Source organism: Leucopleurus acutus (assembly GCF_964270905.1).
Source record: "Leucopleurus acutus genome assembly, chromosome: 14".
Taxonomy (NCBI): Eukaryota; Metazoa; Chordata; class Mammalia; order Artiodactyla; family Delphinidae; genus Leucopleurus; species Leucopleurus acutus.
Window position 1 is genome coordinate 49,060,896 of NC_139156.1, and position 18,317 is coordinate 49,079,212.

The 18,317-nt window shown below is 43.2% G+C and overlaps 1 protein-coding gene across 1 annotated transcript in view; it reads left to right on the forward strand.

The window, feature by feature from the left end:
• The window catches only part of GRID1 (glutamate ionotropic receptor delta type subunit 1), a gene marked incomplete at both ends in the record, with an annotated part of 684,346 nt that overhangs the window by 354,574 nt on the left and 311,455 nt on the right, over positions 1-18,317 (forward strand). The window lies entirely within an intron of this gene.

Sequence of the window (18,317 nt, forward strand, 5' to 3'; positions counted from 1 at the left end):
GAATCCATGAGCCAGTGCCTCCTGTAGAAATACATCCTCCCTCAGTGCCTTCCATATGGACCAGGGGAGGGAGGATGGTTCCTTTGATGATTTCAGATCATTTATGGTTGCAGAGTATACAGATCAGTCCCGTGATGGCTGGAGCAAATCTGTGGCAATGTGTTATATTTTCCTGGGTCCTCAGTAACTCTGTGTTTCTGTTTTTGCCTGACAGCTGGGGCTTTTGAAGACCGTCAGGCCTGAAGGTAGACATTTGCAAAAAGTGTACACAGAGGTTAGGAGATGTGGGCTCTGGCTGAGAGAGAAGCTGCTGTTTCTCCTCAGGCTGCTGTAGGAACAGGAGGGCTGTGTTTCCCGGGCGTCACCTGGGATGTGAGCACTCTACCTGTTGGTTGCACACACATGGGAGTGTCTGAGGCAGCAAGGGTCTAGCTGGGTGAGTCAGGTTTTATAAGACAAGGAAGCAGTAGTTTGTCCCACTGGTGAGTTCTGGGAGGAGCCAGAATCTGGAACCTTCCTTCAAGGTCAGCAGGAGCTGCTAAGGGGCCTGCCTTCTCTGCAGAGAACCAGTCACGTGAGCAATAGCACAGACTGCCTTCACCCAATCTGGAGGCATCCCCGTTCCTGGGGCCGTGATTCTCAACAGTTGACTGCGAGCCACTCTGGCAATCATGCTGTATTGATGGAACACGGTCCCGAGTCATGATTAACGGGGATCAAAGTGCTCAGCAGAACACGGCCTTAAAGGCAGATTAATTGCTGCAGGAAATGACCACAGTTTGATCTCTGGTCATTTTATTTTCAGTTGAAAATAGAACAAAAACCCGATAATCAAATTAGAGAAATAAATGCTTTTACATTAATGAGAACAAAAAGGAAGAGAATAACACAAACACAGAGGCATTAGCGGCTGTTAGATAGCATTTGCTTAACTCAGCAGTCAGCTGACAAGTAGACAGAGGCAAAGAGGGCCCCTGAGCCTTAGGTGAGCTCTCTCAAGGCTTCCTAGCACATAAGGCACACCATTTTGGATAGATAGATTTTGGAAGAATAGTAAAGAAAAGACATATAAATATGTTAACTTTTCATGTAGGTGAACTATATTTTATAGGGGAAAAAAATCGCTATTGTCTTTTTTTGGGAGCACAGATTCACCTAGTTATTCGAAAAGATGGTTTATGAGAGAGCTTGGTCATGTGCACTGATTTTCTTGATCACCTGTTGGGTGGTCTTCTGCCTTGGGGGAGCTTGGTTGAAGGAGGACTACTTGGAGACCCACTGACCACAAGTTTGGACCAAGAAAAGTCAGTCCCTGCAATGTCGAGTTCCTGCTTTAGCCTACTACCGACTGGCCCCAGCTCATCATTCACAGTGAAACCAGTTGGCATCCTCTGTTTGAAAATTCTAGGCTGACCCCTAAGCTGATCCCAGTCACCCACTAGCATCTGCTAGGTCTCATTGAGCATCATATAGCTTTTTGACAACTTTAGTTCCCGTAGGACAGAGGATCCAATGAAGACAATCGCTACCTTGCCCCTACATGTGGATGATATAGAGGAACTTTTTGGTAAAATAGAAGAGAAAAGAAACTTGTGACAAGCTGCCCAGATGACCCTGTAGTTTTTTGTTTTGTTTTGTTTTGTTTTGTTTTTGCGGTACGCGGGCCTCTCACTGTTGTGGCCTTTCCCGTTGCGGAGCACAGGCTCCGGACATGCAGGCTCAGCGGCCATGGCTCACGGGCCCAGCCGCTCCATGGCATGTGGGATCTTCCCGGACGGGGCACGAACCCGTGCCCCCTGCATCGGCAGGCGGATTCTCAACCACTGTGCCACCGGGGGAGCCCGACCCTTTAGTTTTTGAAGCCAGGAAGGGAAGGCTGGGCAAGTACATGCTCACCCTACACCTTGGTAAGGGAGATTTCAAAAGGCCCAAAGAAATGCCAGTGTTTTTGTCTAAACAAAGGAAGATGGCTCTTCGGGCTACAGACACTGAATTGAACGTGGACAAGTAATTGTGAAAGTCCCTAGAGGAGACAGAGAAGATTAGGATAGACCAACAAAGCCATATCCAGAGATTTTAGACAAATTCATACTTAGGACAAGGGCACAGAATGGGAGTGGAGATACTGAAGGCTGCATGTTCAGATTTATACAAGGCTCTCAATCAGCCCTTGTAAAGAAGATGGAGAAACACAGACTTTTAAGCATGACAGTTAGGTGGATATGTTGACTTTAAACGCAGGTACCCAGAGGTTATTGATTTCACTGATTTCTGTCAATCGAAAGAGGGCTTCAGGATTGTCCTGTCTCCCTGGACTCAGCCACCACCTGTGAAGAGCAGTGGCACAGTGATTGAACATGCAAATTATAGCAAGTCAACAGGGAAAGTTATTTCATCAGCAGCGCACAAGCCAGCCAGGTAATATATGGGAGCCTACTTAGTGTAGCGCTCTCAGAATTTATTTACTTGATAGATGATGACTCCAAATACCTCCGATGACTGGAACAGTGTGTCAGAGATAACAGGATGAAATCTGATACGGAAAAATGGAACGTCTCTACCTGGGTTCAAAAAATCAACTGCAGTATCTGCTCTAGAATTAAAAACAGTCATAATATTTGATATTTATTGTGCTCTTACTCCTCATCAAGCACAATGCTGAGTGGTTTTCAGACATTATTCCATTTATTCCTCATGGCAGCCCCATGAGATGAGCAAGGTTTTACAAAAGAAGGAAACTGAGACTGGGGCTTTAAGTGGACTTCCCTAGGTCATATGGTGTGGTGGACTAGATTATTATACAACAAATATTCATTCCCTTTCCTAAATATTCATTGGTACGTTTAGTTCCATGTACCATTGATGCTGGACCTGGCCACAGATTTGCTTTGGCCAATGACATACGGGCAAATGTGAGTGTGCAAGTTACGAGCCTAGGCCTTCAGTGGCAAGGCATGTTTCCACCTGTCCCTCTGCTTCTGACCACATGCAGATGAGAACATGCCCCAGGTGCTAACTGCCCTCCTGCCTGGATCCAAGAATGAGACACACAGAGCAGGGCCATCCAGCTGACCTAGAAACCTGCCAGTGTGAGAAATATGTCCTCAATGTTGTGTGCTGCTGAGCTAGATGTTATGGTTGTCACTTAGCAGCACTGACTGATTATATCTATATCTGTATCTGTTTGTAGCCAAGCTGGGATTCAAACCTAGATAAGATGACTCCAGAGCCCATGTTCTTTGGTATTTCACCATATTTCATTGAAAGAAATAGGGAAGAATAATCAAGGAGACTTACTGTATTCCTGGATGGAGTTTTTGGCTAAATATAAAAAAGCCTATTCTCAATTTATAATTGGAGTTCAATCTCTATCAAAATCCCAATCAATTTTCTTATTGGACTTTTACAAAATCACTAGAAAATTACTCTGGAAGGAGAAAGATGGTTAAAAAATACTCAGGGAACAGGAAATAATGAAGAGGACCAGTATTAACAGATTTTAGGACGTATAAACCAATAACAATGAAATCAGAGAGATACCAGTGCAACACAGAGATTTACAGCTGAAAAAGATTCTATTATGTAAAGTAATTTATGTAACCAATAAAGGAGAAATCAAACACCATGGAGAAAGGAAGGATTGTTTAATAAAAGATGTTGACAGAATTTATTAGTTATTAGGGAAAAAATAGCCACACACCTCATAATGAGCCAAAAATAAATAATAGTCCTATTAAGGAATTAAATATTTTTTAAATCATGGAAAACTAGCAAAAAATAGACCACAAGATTTTTCAGATAATTTTCTAAATTTTAAATGGTACACCTGAAATTAATACAATATTGTAAATCAAATATACTTCAATTAAAAAAAGTAAATAGATACAACTTTATAGCAATTATAGGCAAAAAAGAAAGAAATGATGGAAGGGAATAGCTTTTGTTACAAATATGACAAGATGGAAATATTTACCTTGCCTCATTCAAATTAATGAGACAAAAAGTAGAATCCTGATTTAAAAATGGACAAAAGGCATGCGTGAACACTCACATCAGAAGAGATGAAGTTCAGTTCACTCAAAAGATGATTATTGAGCTCCTTCACCGAGCCTGACCCTGTGCTAAATACCCGAATTTCAAAAACTAACATGGCAAAAACGGACAACTACTGGAGTACTCATATAATTGCAAAATGAGACAAAATCCATGAAATTATCTAATATCAACTGTATTTGATTAAAAGTTATAATACTCCTGCCAAGATAGTGATAAAACTGTTACCTTTATACATTTTTGGTGACTATGTCCGTTAGGAACCATTTTGCAAAACATACCTAGAATCATACATTTGACCCAGTGATCTCACTTCTAAGAATTTTGCCTAAAAGTATAATTTAAATGAGACAGATGAATATATAAGGATTTTATGGCGGTGTTATTTATCACACTGAAAAATTGGAAACAACCTAAAAGTTCAGTGCAGAGACTAGCTAAGTAAATTATGGGTGTAGCCACACAATAGACTATTCTGCAGCCAATAAAGATGATAAAGACGATGGGAAATATTTACGATATAACGGTATGTTTATTAAAAGAATAGCAAAATTGTATCTAATGAGGTGATTATAAGTGCGTAAAAATTAAATATATAAGTGGACAGGAACTGGAGGGCCCTAGAACTTGATGATTCGTGGGATGGCAAGCCTATGGGAAAATCTCCTCTTCCCAACTGCATTTGATTTTCATTAGGGTTGTTACAATTTGCGGTAACAAGTGATAATAATAACACTAAAAAAATTTTAACCATGCATAAGGACAGAATGAGGACAATAGGTCCTAGCTGTGCATGGGAAAAAAGAGAGTCAGGAATTTTAGTTGACTGAAAATTCACTATGAGCCATTAATACTTTAGGTCAGTAAAAAATGCTCAGGAAAGCCTTGGCTGCTTTTATTGAGACAACAGCATGAGACCTACAGGACATGGGGACATAGACGTGATGTGTGCTGGGGCAGAGTCAGGCTGGAGTTCTGGGTGCAGTTTTTTCAATATAACTTTTATTTTATTTTGCTATTATTCAATCTATTTTAATTTTATCTTTGATGATGTGATTAAATTTCTTTAAATCATGGTTTGGTAAAGTGCATAAAAATGTTCATTTTAACTGTAAAGCTTGGTTTAATTGTACATATGTACACTCTTATGTAACTACCACCCAGATCAAGATATAGAACATAATGGTATTCCAGAAGGTTCCATGGTGCTCTAGTCTCAGTCAGTTCTCATCTGTTTCTCACCGGGAGGTTACCACTGATTTTTATCACCATCAGTTAGTTTTCTCTGAACTTCATATAAATGGAATCATATAGGGAATACTCTTGTTATGTCTGGTTTCTGTCATGCAACATAATGTCTTAGAGATTTTCCCATGTAGTTATGTCTTCCATGGGTTTGTTGCTGTGTAGTGTTCCATTGTATGCATGTATCACAATTTATTTATCCATTCCCCAGTTGATGGACATATGTATTATTTCTAATTTTGTGGTAGTATGAATGCATCCACTGTTAATGTTCCTGTCCATGCTTTTGGTGGTGTCCATTGGTGTCCATTTCTCTCATACATATATATAGGAATGGAATTGCAGGATTATAAAGTACATCCATATTTAGCTTTAGAAGATACAGCCAAACATTTTCTTAAAGTGATTGTAGCATTTTTCACTCCCACCAGCAAGGTATGAACGTTTCAGATATTTGCGTTCTCACCAACTCTTAGTCTTTTTAATTTTCGGTCTACTGAAGGGAATGCAGTGGTGTATCACTGTGGTTTTAATTTTTATTTCCCCAATGACTAAAGATGTTGAGCATCTTTCACATTCTCACTGACCATTTGGATATCCTCTTTTGTAAAGGGCCTGATCAGCTCTTTTGCCCACTGTACTTTTCCAATGGGTTGTTCGTCTTTTTTTTTTGATTTGTAGAATTATTTAAAATATGTATTCTGAATATGAGTCCTTTTTCGGTTATATTTTGGAAATTATTAGATATGTTATTTGCAAATATCTCCCCCCGGTAAGCTGCCTTTTCATTTGTTGATAGTTTCCTTTGCTGTGCGAAAGTTTTCAGTTTGAGTAGTCCCATTTGTTTATTTTTGATTTTGTTTCCTCGAGGAGACATATTTAAAAAAATATTGCTAAGACTGATGTCAAAGAGTGCTTTATTCTTGGAGCTCTTTGGTGTCAGGTCTTCCATGTAAATCGTTAATCCATTTTGAGTTTATTTTTTTACACGGTGTGAGAAAGTAGTTCAGAGAGAGTAGTCCACATGTAACTATCCAGTTTCCCAGCACCATTTACTGAAAAGCCTGTCTTTCCCCCCTTGTATATTCTTGCCTCCTTTGTCATAGATTAATTTCTCATATAAGTGTGGGTATTTTGACAGGGATTGCATTGATTCTGTATGTTGTCTTGGGTAGTACGGTGATTTTAACAATATTAATCCTTCCAGTCCATGAGCACAGTATATTGTTCCATTTGTTTGTGCCATCTCCTGTTTCTTTCTTCAGTATCTTATAGTTTTCTGAGTACAGATCTTTTACTGCCTTAGATTTATTCCCAAGTATTTTATTCTTTTTGATGTAATTGTACATGGGATTGTTTTCTTAATTTTACTTTCTGATAGTTCATTGTTAGTGTATAGAAATGCAACAGAATTCTATATATTAAGTTTGCATCTTTACTGAATTTATTTATTAATTCTAATAGTCTTTTCTGGTGTCTATATATATATATATTATATATATATAGAACTATTATATATATGCGTGTGTATGTGTGTATGTGTGTGTGTGTGTGTGTGTGTGTGTGTGTGTATGCAGTTTCATGCCATTTGGAAACAGTGACAGTTTTACTTCTTCCTTTCCAATTTGGATTCTTTTTATTTCTTTAGTGTGTGTGTGTCTGACTTGCTATGGCTAGGACTTCCAATACTATGCTAACTAAAAGCAGGGAGAGTGGGTATTCTTGTCTCGTTCTTGATCTTAGAGGACATGCTTTCGTCTTTTAACCATTGAGTATGATGTTGGCTGTAAGTTTGTCATATATGGCCTCAACATAATATATGGCCTCAACATAATAAAATGTTGAGGGATTTTCCATCTATAGACACTTGAGAGTTTTTGTCATAAATGGATATGGAATTTGTCAAAAGCTTTTCCCGCATCTGTTGAGGTGATAGTGATTTTTACTCTTCAGTTTGTTAATGTGGTATATCACATTGTTTGACTTGTGGATATTGAATCATCCTTGCATCCCTGGGATAAATCCCACTTGATCATGGTATGATCCTTTGAATGTATTGTTGAATACATAAGTGGTTGATAACTAACCTTACTGAATGTTTGCCTTTACCGGTGAGATTTTTTTTCATAATTTTTATATTTCTAGTTGTGGTCTTTTCTTTTTCACTCAGGGGAGTTCCTTAAACATTTTACGTTAAGCCAGTTTAATGGTGCTAAACATTTTTAGCCTTTGCTTGTCTGTAAAACTCTATTTCTCCTTCAAATCTGAATGATAGCCTTGCTGGGTAGAGACTTTTTGTTGTAGTTTTTTCCCTTTTATCACTTCGAATACATTGTGCCACTCCCTTCTGGCCTGCAAAGTTTCTGCTGAAAAGTCCGCTTAATCTTATGGGAGTTCCCTTGCACACAACTAGCTGCTTTTCCCTTCCTGCTTTTACGAGTCTCTCTTTAATTTTTGCCATTTTAATTATAATGTGTCTTGGTGTGGACCTCTTTCAATTCATTTTATTTGGGACTCTCTGTGCTTCCTGGACCTGGGTGTCTGTTTCCTTTCCCAGTTTAGGGAAGTTTTCATCTATTACGTATTTTTTCAGACTTTTTTTTGCCTCTTTTCTCTCTCTCCTTTCCTTTTGGGACCCCTGTAATGAAAATGTTGGTACACTTGATGTTGTCCCGAAGTTTCTTAAACTTTCCTCATTAAAAAATTGTTTTATTTTTTCTCTTCAGCTTGGGTGATTTCCACTACTCTGTCTTCCATTTCACTGATATGTTCCTTTGTATTATCTGATTTACTTTTGATTCCTTCTAGTGTATTTTTTCTTCATCTCTGTTTGGTTCTTCTTCATATTTTCTAACTCTTTGTTAAACTTGTCACTATGTTCATTCATTCTTCTCCCAAGTTCATTGAGCATCTTTATAATCATTACCTTGAACTCTTTATCAGGTAGATTGCTTATCTCCACTTCGCTTAGTTCTTCTTCTGGGGATTTGTCTTGTTTCTTCATTTGGAACATATCCTTCTGTCTCCTCATTTTGCCTAATTCTCAGTGTTGATTTTTATGTATTAGGTAGGTCAGTTACATTTTCTTCTTGGAGAAGTGGCCTTATGTAGGAGATTTCCTGTGGGGCCCAGCAGCTCACCCCAATCTGGTCACCAGAGCTATATGCTCTAGGAATGCCCCCTGTGTGGGCTGTGTGGGCCCTTCTTTTATGGCAGAGTCAACAACAGTGGGTGCCCTAGTAGGTGGGACTGGCCCCTGGCCAGTTTGGCTCCTAGGCCGTGCCTTGTGCAGTGGCTTCTGGCCTGCTGATGGATGAAGCTGGGTCTCAGTGTGGCTGGCTGTGCAGCCTGGGGGGTCCCAGGGCTGGTACCAGCCTGATGGTGGGTGGGCCCAAGTCCCCATGTGGCTGGCTGCTCAGTTCACTAGTGGGCAGGTAAGCCCCCAGCACTAACAGGCTAGAGGGAAGACTGCAAGATGGCATTTGCCAGCACTAGTATCCTCATGGTAGAAAGATTTCCAAGAAATGGCTGCCACCAGCATCTCTTTCCCCAGGGGGAGTTCCAGGTGCCTCCTCTCTCTCCAGAGGCTCTCCAGGATCATCAAGTGGGTCTAACCCAGTCACCTTTCAAATTACTGCCTCTGCACTGAGACTTGGAGTGTGTGAGATTTTGTTTGCATCTTTGAAGAGTGGAGTCTCTGTTTCCTACAGCTCTTTATCTCTCCTATATGTCAGTCCCACTGGCCTTCAAAGCCAGACATTCTTGGGGTTCACCTCCTGATGCTCCACACTGGGGAGCCTGATGTGGGCCTTGGACTCTTGCTCTTTGGGGAGAACCTCTTCCAAGTGATTATCCTCCCACTTGTGGGTCACCACCTGGGGTTGTGGGTCTTGACTGTACCACATCTTCACCCCTCCTATCTGTCTCCCTGTGGTTCCTTCTTAGTATCTTTAGATGTGGAAAATCTCTGCTAATCTTCAGGTCCTTCTCATAGATATTTGCTGTGTAAATAGTCGTAATTTTGGTGTGCCTGTGGGGAGGAAGTGAGTTCAGGGACTTCCTAGTCTGCCACCTTTGGCCACGCCTCTGTCTTTGAATCTAAAGTTTGTTTCTTGTAGACTGCATCTGGTTGGATCTTTTCACAGATTTGTATAGCTGATCTCTACCTTTGATTGGAATTGTTTAAGCTATTTACATTTAATATAATTACTGATAAAGTATAATTTTCCTCTTTCATTTTGCCATTTGTTTTCTATATGCCTTATGTATTTATCCCTCTATTCTTCCTAATGACAATGTGCATTAATAGATATTTTCTAGTGTAACCTCTTTATTCTCTTCTTTGTATCCTTTATTATATTTTTGAGTTATTTTCTTAGTGGTTGCCCTGGGGATTACAATTAATATCCTAACTTAAAACAATCTAGTGCAGATTAAGAGTAGCTTAATTTTAATATTATACAAAACTTTACTCCAGTATAGCTGTTTCCTCCTCCTCCTTTGTACTATTATTGCCATATAAATTGTGCAGAGAAGTGATGGCCAGTACATGGACTAAAGCAGTGGCAGTGTACAAGAGAAGGAAGGGGTGGAGTGGGGAGAAAATTCAGCAGTGGTATCCATGGGGCTTAGGACCCTGTTGCATGTGGAGGAAAAAGTCAGAAGAATCATTCTGTGTCTGGAAGATGTAGCTCATTCCACATGAAGAATGCCACGGACTCTAGGCTTCAACTGCCTTTAGGAACATGTTCCAGAATCCACGATACATTTGCAGCAGGAGAATGAATAGAGGAGAAGCAATTCCTAGCTCGGGTAAGCTCAGGTATCAGCAGCACAGACCATTTTTCCAGACTCTCCTGGCTGGGTTGGAAGGCTGACACAGAACCTATTTTTTATCCCCAGTGGAGTACTTAGCACAGTATTTTAAAATTATCTGCTTATGTGCCTATTTTTCTTATAAACTGTGAATACCTCAAGATTAGGAACTAAGTTTGAACTCATCATTCTATTGCTAGCTTGTCCCAGAGTAGGAGCTTCACAATTTGTGCATTGTACTGAATTTGGCTGTAGGGGATTGGGAGGAAAAGGGAATCTGGCAGGTTATTACTGAGTGGTTCCATCAGTTCCTAAATCCCTCTCTAAGTTCAGGACCTCCCAAGCCTGAGCAGTGTGTTCAGTGTCCTCTGTCCTCACCACAAAGAGCTTAGAGTTCATGGACTGGGATGCTTGTGCCCAGTGATCAGTGTGTCCAGATAAAGCAGCATCATAAAAACATATTGAGCAAGGAACTTCAGCCTCCCAATTCAAGATGGCCAGTTCTGACTTGGCCATTCCTCAACTTGCATCTGCCAATCCTTGTTCTGTTTAGTTGCTGAAGTCAGGTGAGACTTTGGCCCCTCGCCCAGCTTCTGTTGACTCTTTTCTCCCAGGCACTTGTGAGGTCCCCGTGCTGACCTGGGAGGGGGATGGGTTCACTGATCTTGGGCTCCCATGCTTGTTACCATGTGCTTAGCAGAACTGTGGCCACCCTCTGGGACTGGGCCCTTTCATACCAACTGGGCATGAGGTTGGCATAGCACTCCTCAGTGTTTGAGACACCCAGCCTCCCTAGCATCAGGGTGACCCCTGATGCACAATGGTTTCTCCAGAGCCGCCATCTTGCCTTCTGGGATCCCTGCTCAGAGCTCCCTGTGTGCCTGGAGGTCCAGACTGTACTGGGAGCAACATTGCAATGGTATATTCTTCCCTTTCTCCCCATCTGGGGAGCTGATTTGGCTCAGGACAATACAACTTCCCTGGGCATCAGCTTTGAGTGGAGCTTTTGAATAATCATGGAGTCTTGCCTTGCATTCAGCAGTGCCACTTTGCTAAGCTGGGGCTTTTTTCCGATTTTAGAGACAGGCAGTTTCAGGTTGTCTCCTAACTGGAGAAGTAAAGTGGAAACTTGGAGAGAAACCTGTGGGGAGGAGGATCCATGCACAGCCTCCAAGATCCTAAGTAGCTTTGTAGCCAAAGAAGTGAGGAACACAGGGGAAGGAAGGAAGGGAGGAAAGATGGAAGGAAGGAAGGGAAGTGTAACCCATAGGTCCTGAGGCTTTGCAACCCTGCTTCCTATTACCTCAGAGCCCCAGTGATGAATGCCCCCTTACCTGGTCTGGCTCTCACTGTGCTCATCATACAAGGTCACTGTGGGTGCTGATGGTGGGTCTGTCCATAGCTTTTTGAGACTGACAGATACATGAGTACTTGCTCGGCACAGCTGATGAGTCTGGTGGTACCGGCTGGGGGGGCATGCAGGCAGGGTGAGGCGAGCCAAATGCCGCACGACAATAGGGACTTATGTTTGGGGAGCAATTTAGTGTTTTGAAAGCACTTTCATATACATTATCTCATTCTACCCTCAGAGCAATGCTGTGATTATATTATTACCACTGCTTTTTTCAGAGGAGAAAATCTGGGCTTAGAATGACCCTGCCACTCAACCAAGGCGGGCACCACTCCTGAGGTGCATGAGACCCAGCTCTGGAGCCCTCACTCCCAGGACCAGGACAACCACATAGGAGAGCTGTGTGCCAGCCTGTGTGTGCAAGATGAAAGACCCCACCAGGGGGACCTCCCTCTGTCGGTCCTCAGGGAGAAGGCAAGGGCTGGTAGCGAACTCTGCAGAAGCCCCTTCTCCCTCCCCAAGCCATCAGGCTTAGTGTTCTTCTCAAAAGATTGAAGGAAATGTTATCCCTGAGGGAGGTCAGTGCTCAGAACTGTGCATCCAAGTGGAGAAATCAGTGTTCCAATTGAGTGAGGCAGGCATGTGATTAACCCAGGCTCCACTCATTTATTCATTCATGCAGTTGTTCATCACACATGTACCAGAAAATGGTAATGCCAGGCGTGAGGAAAGCTTCTCAGGGGTGGGGGTCAGGAGGAGAGACCCCCAGGTAGATAAAATGAAGCTCTGTCCTTGAGCCCTTGTCTGGTAGAGCATATGGTGCTCTCTCTACCTCAGTGTGGCCAGTGCCGTGTGGACACATATCACTGTGCGCACTGGAGGGACAGAGAGGAGTTCAGACTTGAGGGCTAGAGAAGGCTTCAGCACAGAGCGCCCTCCAGACCTGGCTGGGAATTCCTGTCCCACTGTGATACCGTCACCTTTTCCAGCCTGCAGAGCCGGCAAGTCCCACGTGAACACCTCTTCACCTGTCTGTGGGGGCAGAGTGATACTCAGACTTTGGGAATGGAAGGTGCTGCAGTCACTTCAGAAGATAGTCTGTCCCTTTCGTATAAAGCTATGTGTAAATTTACCTTATGAACCTACTCTTTGGTACCTAAATATTTACCTGGAAGAAAAGAAAATATATTCCCACACAAAGACTTGGATGTGAATATTTAGAAGAGCTTTAATCTTAATAGAAAAAACTGGAAATAATCTAAGTGCCCATCAGCAGGTGAATAGATAAAGAAATTATGATGTATTCAGGTCATAGAAAACTGAGCAGTAATAAAAGAAAACAGCCTATTGATAACTGCAGAGACAAAGATGAATCTCAGAAACATTATGCTGAGCAACAGATAGTAGATTTTAAAAAGAGTACCATATGCATGATTGCATGTGTGTGAATCCCTAGAAAAGACTAATCTGATCCATGGTGATAGAAAGCAGGTCAGTGGTTTCCTGGGATGAAGTGGGGTGGGAGGTTGGCTAGGCAGGGCAGAGGGAACCTTCCAGGGTGATGAATATGTGCTACATCATGATTATAGTGGTGGATGCACTCAACTCATTGACCTACATACCTCAAAGCAGATTCTGTTAGAGCATCGGGCTGTGTCCTGGAGGCCGACTTCCTGCTGTGCCATGTCTTACCCCTTTCATCTGCCAGATCATGGGGAGGCCTAGAGCTTCCCAGGGGAGGGTATAGTGTGGCCAGGACAGTGAAGAGGTGTTAGAGGGGTATTGTATCAAGATGCTCCAGAGACACAGACCAATAAGATAGATATATATATATGTATTACGTATACCTATAATATATATATAAAGAGATATATTATGAGGAACTGGCTCACACAGTCACACAATTATGGAAGCTGAGATGTCCCAAGATCTGCAGTCAGTCAGCTGGAGACCCAGGAGAGCCAGTGGTGTAATTCCAGTCTGAGTCCAAAGGCCTGAGACCCAGGAGGAACTGAAGTGTAAGTTCTAGTCTGAGAGCCAACAGGCTGGAAACCCAAGGAAAGCTGATGTTTCCATTGGAGTCTGAAGGCAGCTGATGTCCTAGCTCAACGGTTGGGCAGGAGGAGTTCCCTCTTATTCAGTCTTGTTGTTCTATCCAGGTCTTCAACTGATTGGATGAGGCCCACCCACAGTATGGAGGGCAATCTGCTTTACTCAGTCTACTGATTCAAATGTTAATCTCATCCAGAAACACCCTCACAAACACACCTAGAATAATGTTTGACCAAATGCCTAGGCAGCCCATGGCCCAGTCAAGTTGACACATAAAATTAAGATCACAGGGGTCACCAAGGGGCCTTGGAGCAGCAGACAGATGTGGTATTACTTAGTGTATGCACACGGGCCCAGTGTACCAGAATCTGATTTGCTCTTCTGGGCACACATGCTTTCCATGCCACCACTCCTCAATCCATGTTTAGAATCACTGCTGCACTACTGAATAAAGCCAGTATCTTCTACAGAACCTTAGCCACCATGAGGTAGGAGTGACATTACATGAATAATTGGGCTGTGGAAAACAAGAGAGGCAGCCTTAGTGCATTCATTCATTTATTCATTCAGTGCCTAACACAACACAGATTTAATGAGTTTCCGCTTCTAAGTACCAGATGCTAAATGCTGGTGACATTTGTGGGAGCACACATAAGACCAGACTTGGTCCCAGTGCTTTCGAAAATTGTGCTCCGTTGACAGAGACCTTTGCCAATAAACAGTTGCCCAAGGAAGTAAAATGCAGACTGCAGCAATGTCCATGAAGGAGCTGTGTGGGATCCCGGAGCAGCCCTGGGTGACCTGACTCAGCTGGGTATCAGGTGGGGTTTCCAGAAGATGATGGCCCCAGGTCTGTGAGGTTTACCTTTGTTGTCTACTTTCTGGGTTCTGCCATCACCAACGTAACTAGCTAGCACATTTCCTGACCTCCCTTAGAAGCACTTTCACACGTTTCATTCTCATTTTAACTAAAAGTAGCTCAATTTGGGGAAAGGTCCCTGCTTCCAGCTGGTCTCACTGTGGCAGATGACAGCTGGCTTTGCAGAAGCGCCTCTGACTGGTAGGTTCATGTGATGAGCCAGACAAGACATCCCAAGTCTTGCTGCCTTTCCATTAACCCCTTGTCTCCCAGGCTCTGGGGAAGGGTTAACTTGGGAAGCATGGCTCACCTTTAGGATGAATGCAGGGAGAGAGTCTGCACAGAAGACTTGGGGTCTTGCCGGGCCAACCCTGGCTGGGAGCCAGGATGTCCAAGGCAGGGTGTCATCCTGCCACGAGGGCTCTGGGTGTTAGGACATCCTTATCTTTTTTTTTTTTTCACCAGAAAAATTTTTAATGAAGATGTGGAAAATAATATGTCCATAGGATGCTTTGCAAAACTCTAACATATTCTTGAGAATCTCTGGGCTATATGCATGTCCAGGGCTGTGTGATACCCAGGGAAGACTTGAGAAAGCCTAAACTCTCACCTCTTGCTAACCTTGAGGCTCTGTGCAAGCAGGAAGTAAAGGCTAAGGCAGAGTTGTAAACTGCCTACCTGAACATTAAAAGGCATGCCCCAATACATGGAGCCTCTCAGTAAAGCCTGGGAAACTTATTGGTTCCAGGCATTTAAGGAATTTCTATACAAACAGAAAAAATGGGTAACTAATAAGAACCTGATATATAGGGCTTCCCTGGTGGCACAGTGGTTGGGAGTCTGCCTGCCGATGCGGGGGACGCGGGTTTGTGCCCCGGTCCGGGAGGATCCCACATGCCGCGGAGTGGCTGGGCCCGTGGGTCATGGCCGCTGAGCCTGCGCGTCCGGAGCCTATGCTCCGTACCGCAAAAAAAAAAAAAAAAAAGAACCTGATATATAAAAAATAAATTAAATTAAATTTTAAAAAAAAGGAATTTCTGTACCGACATCAGCTGACCACTCATCTAATCAAGCAAAACTGCAGTGGCCACAGTGAAAAACAATACAGACTTACAGAATTAATTCAGGAAACCCACTAAAAAGCAAAAGGCAACAAAAACAAACAGTAAGAACAGCAAAGCCTGGAGTGGGCGTAAATATGATTTCCAGAGTTGCCACATGATTTCAAAGGGACGTCCTTATCTTCATTTTCACTGGGGGTATATTCGCACTTTCCTCCTTCCCACAGCTCTCTGATTTCCTTTTGGAGAGATGACTCTTGCCTCTGTTTATAGTCTGAGGAGATTTTCCCACTAAACAGGATGCCAAAGAGACCTAATATTTCTTCTCCCTCCCTAGTACAACCAGAGGGAACACCAAGATCTAATGTGGCCAGTGACATACTTTCTTGTGGAGCTTTGGAAATTTGAGGACCAAAGGCCCAACTAGAGTTCATTCAGCTGGGGGCATGGGACTAAGGGACAGTCTGGTTACAACGTTCCTGCTCTAAGGTTGTTTCTGTAATTTATTCTCCAACCCCCTGGAGCTGTCTTATATCCCAGCTTCATTTTCCAGCTTTGGCAGTGATTCTCTGAACTCCCAGACTCCTTCCAATAATTCCTTAACTTTAATTAGAATTAATTTCTGTTGCTTGCACTAGAAAAACCCAGTGGTGGTGGTAGCTTCCTGGACCCACTTCAAATTGATGCTTTTCATCCCTACCTCATTCCTGCACTGATCTCATCAATATGAGGAAGGGCGTTTTCAATTCAGCTCAGTTGGCCTCTTTTAATTAGAGTTTGTAGAATGCTGGGCTCCGAAGGGGCTGTTCTTGTGCTACTACTGAATGTTTGGGAAGCTTATGGTAATCAGACCACACACATGAGCACACATCAGGCTAAGATGGTCCCTAGGGGTCAAAACTGCATTTAATCCCCACCTGCTCCCACTTGAAAAGAGAAATCCTGAACATGTATTTTATACTTTCTTAATATATGACATTATGTAATGTACTGAACTTGCAAACATCTTCCTGAACTTTCAAAGGAATAGCCATCGGCAGCTCAAGAGTATCCAGAGAAGAGTGTTGGGGAAGTTTGGGCTAGAAGGAGCTTGCTGGAGTAGGAATTGTTCTGGAAAGGAGTTGGCATAGCCAACTAAAGGCTCAGGTGGTCAGTGGTACCCAGTTGTAAGGCCCTTCGTCTGGACCTCTGGAGCCCAGGATTTGCCAGGTAGGCACAGACCATTTGAGGCAGTAGCGTATGATCTGATTTGGGAAATTATTTTGGTTAAAATGAAAATAAGAAATAATATGTGGATAATGGAACGTGGGCATATCGGGTGTCGAAGGGAGAAAATACAAGAGCTCTTGCCGACTAGTGAGGCTGCTTAGTAGCTTGAACCTCGTGGATCCTGGGTAACCATATGTGGACTATAGGCCTCCACGTCGGGGGACAGAACTGAGACCCTGCCAGGGCGCCTGGAGGTGACTCAAGCCAGTCACACTCACAAGAAACTGTTGCTCACGTCAGATCCCAATTCTGTTACTATTCTGTGAATTGGACAGGACCTGGGAGCCCGCAATGGCTGGTATCAGGCCAGCTGGCCCTCTTGTGGAAGCTGAGCTGGAGGAGCTTCTGTGGGGGTCTGGCAGCATGTGGATGTTGGGAAGTGAGAAGGAGAGGCGCCCACTGCAGCCCTCAGGGACAGGCCGGCTGCACTGTCCACCGTGCCTTTGGCAGGCAGGGGCAAAGTGTTGGGCACATAAGATGCTCAATAGAGACAGACTGAGTGAATGAATGAATCATGGTGTCCTGAAGCCTCCACTTGTCTGTTGATAGAAACCTGTCTGACCCACTGGGCTCTTTTCATAGCTGGCTAGAGCTTTCTTTGTTTCTTATCCCAGACGAGACTGGAGGCCTGGAAACATTTTTCTGTCTTTCACTCTGTGTCTTTCAGTAGAGCAATATACCCTTAATGAGTTCCTGTTCCCAGGCCCTCCTGTTCCTGCTTTGACTGCAGAGACCGTCCTAGGCAGGGGGCCAGGTAGGGAGCCTGCCAGACCCTTCTCCACAGATTTCACCAGTTTTACTCCTAAAAGAGGCCTTTGCATGAAGGTTCTTCGTACTTACTCCTATGGCTAGAGGTTTGCCACCTTGGTGCTGACCTCTAGTCCCTGGGGGCTGGGACTCTGGGGCAAGGTCGGAAAAGCTACTGTTGCCCCAGTTCCTGCTGAGTGAGCACCAACCAAGGGACAGGGAGATGGAGTCTCTCCTTCAAGTCCCAGCAGCTCATCATCTGAAGCTGTGAGTCACTGAGTGGGCGTCCGTGGTCCTCTTCACTCCATCACATGCGTGCTCTGCCCAGGGAATGGGGCCAAGCTGACACGCATGTTTCAGAGCATTTAGTATTCTTGGACCTGTGGACTCCAATCCTTTACACCTATGTCAGAGCAGGTACTAGAAAGGAGAAAAACTAATGTTTGACAAGCGCCTGCAATGGGTTTGACACTTTACATCCATGACCTCATTAAGTTTCACAATAACACGGTGGGGAACTCTGGCTCAGAGAGATTAAGCGATTTATTCTAGATCACATGATTAGTAAGTGTTTGAGTTCACACGACTTCAACACTTGTTAATGTAATTTACTATCTCGATCTGCATTTAGGGGTTTTAACACAGTTCAGCAAGCTTGTGAGGACCTGGGAAGCTGGTGTAGGGACACATATCACCCCATTTTGTTATTTTCTGCTTATGATAGAGCACACAGTTTATCAGAGGAACCACATGTACAGTAATGTTGTCAATTGGGGGAAGGCTTTTTCAGATATATCAAAGGTCAATTATCTGTATTTCATGAATTAATTCCTTTTAAAATAAAAGGTATAAAGATTTTTTGCAT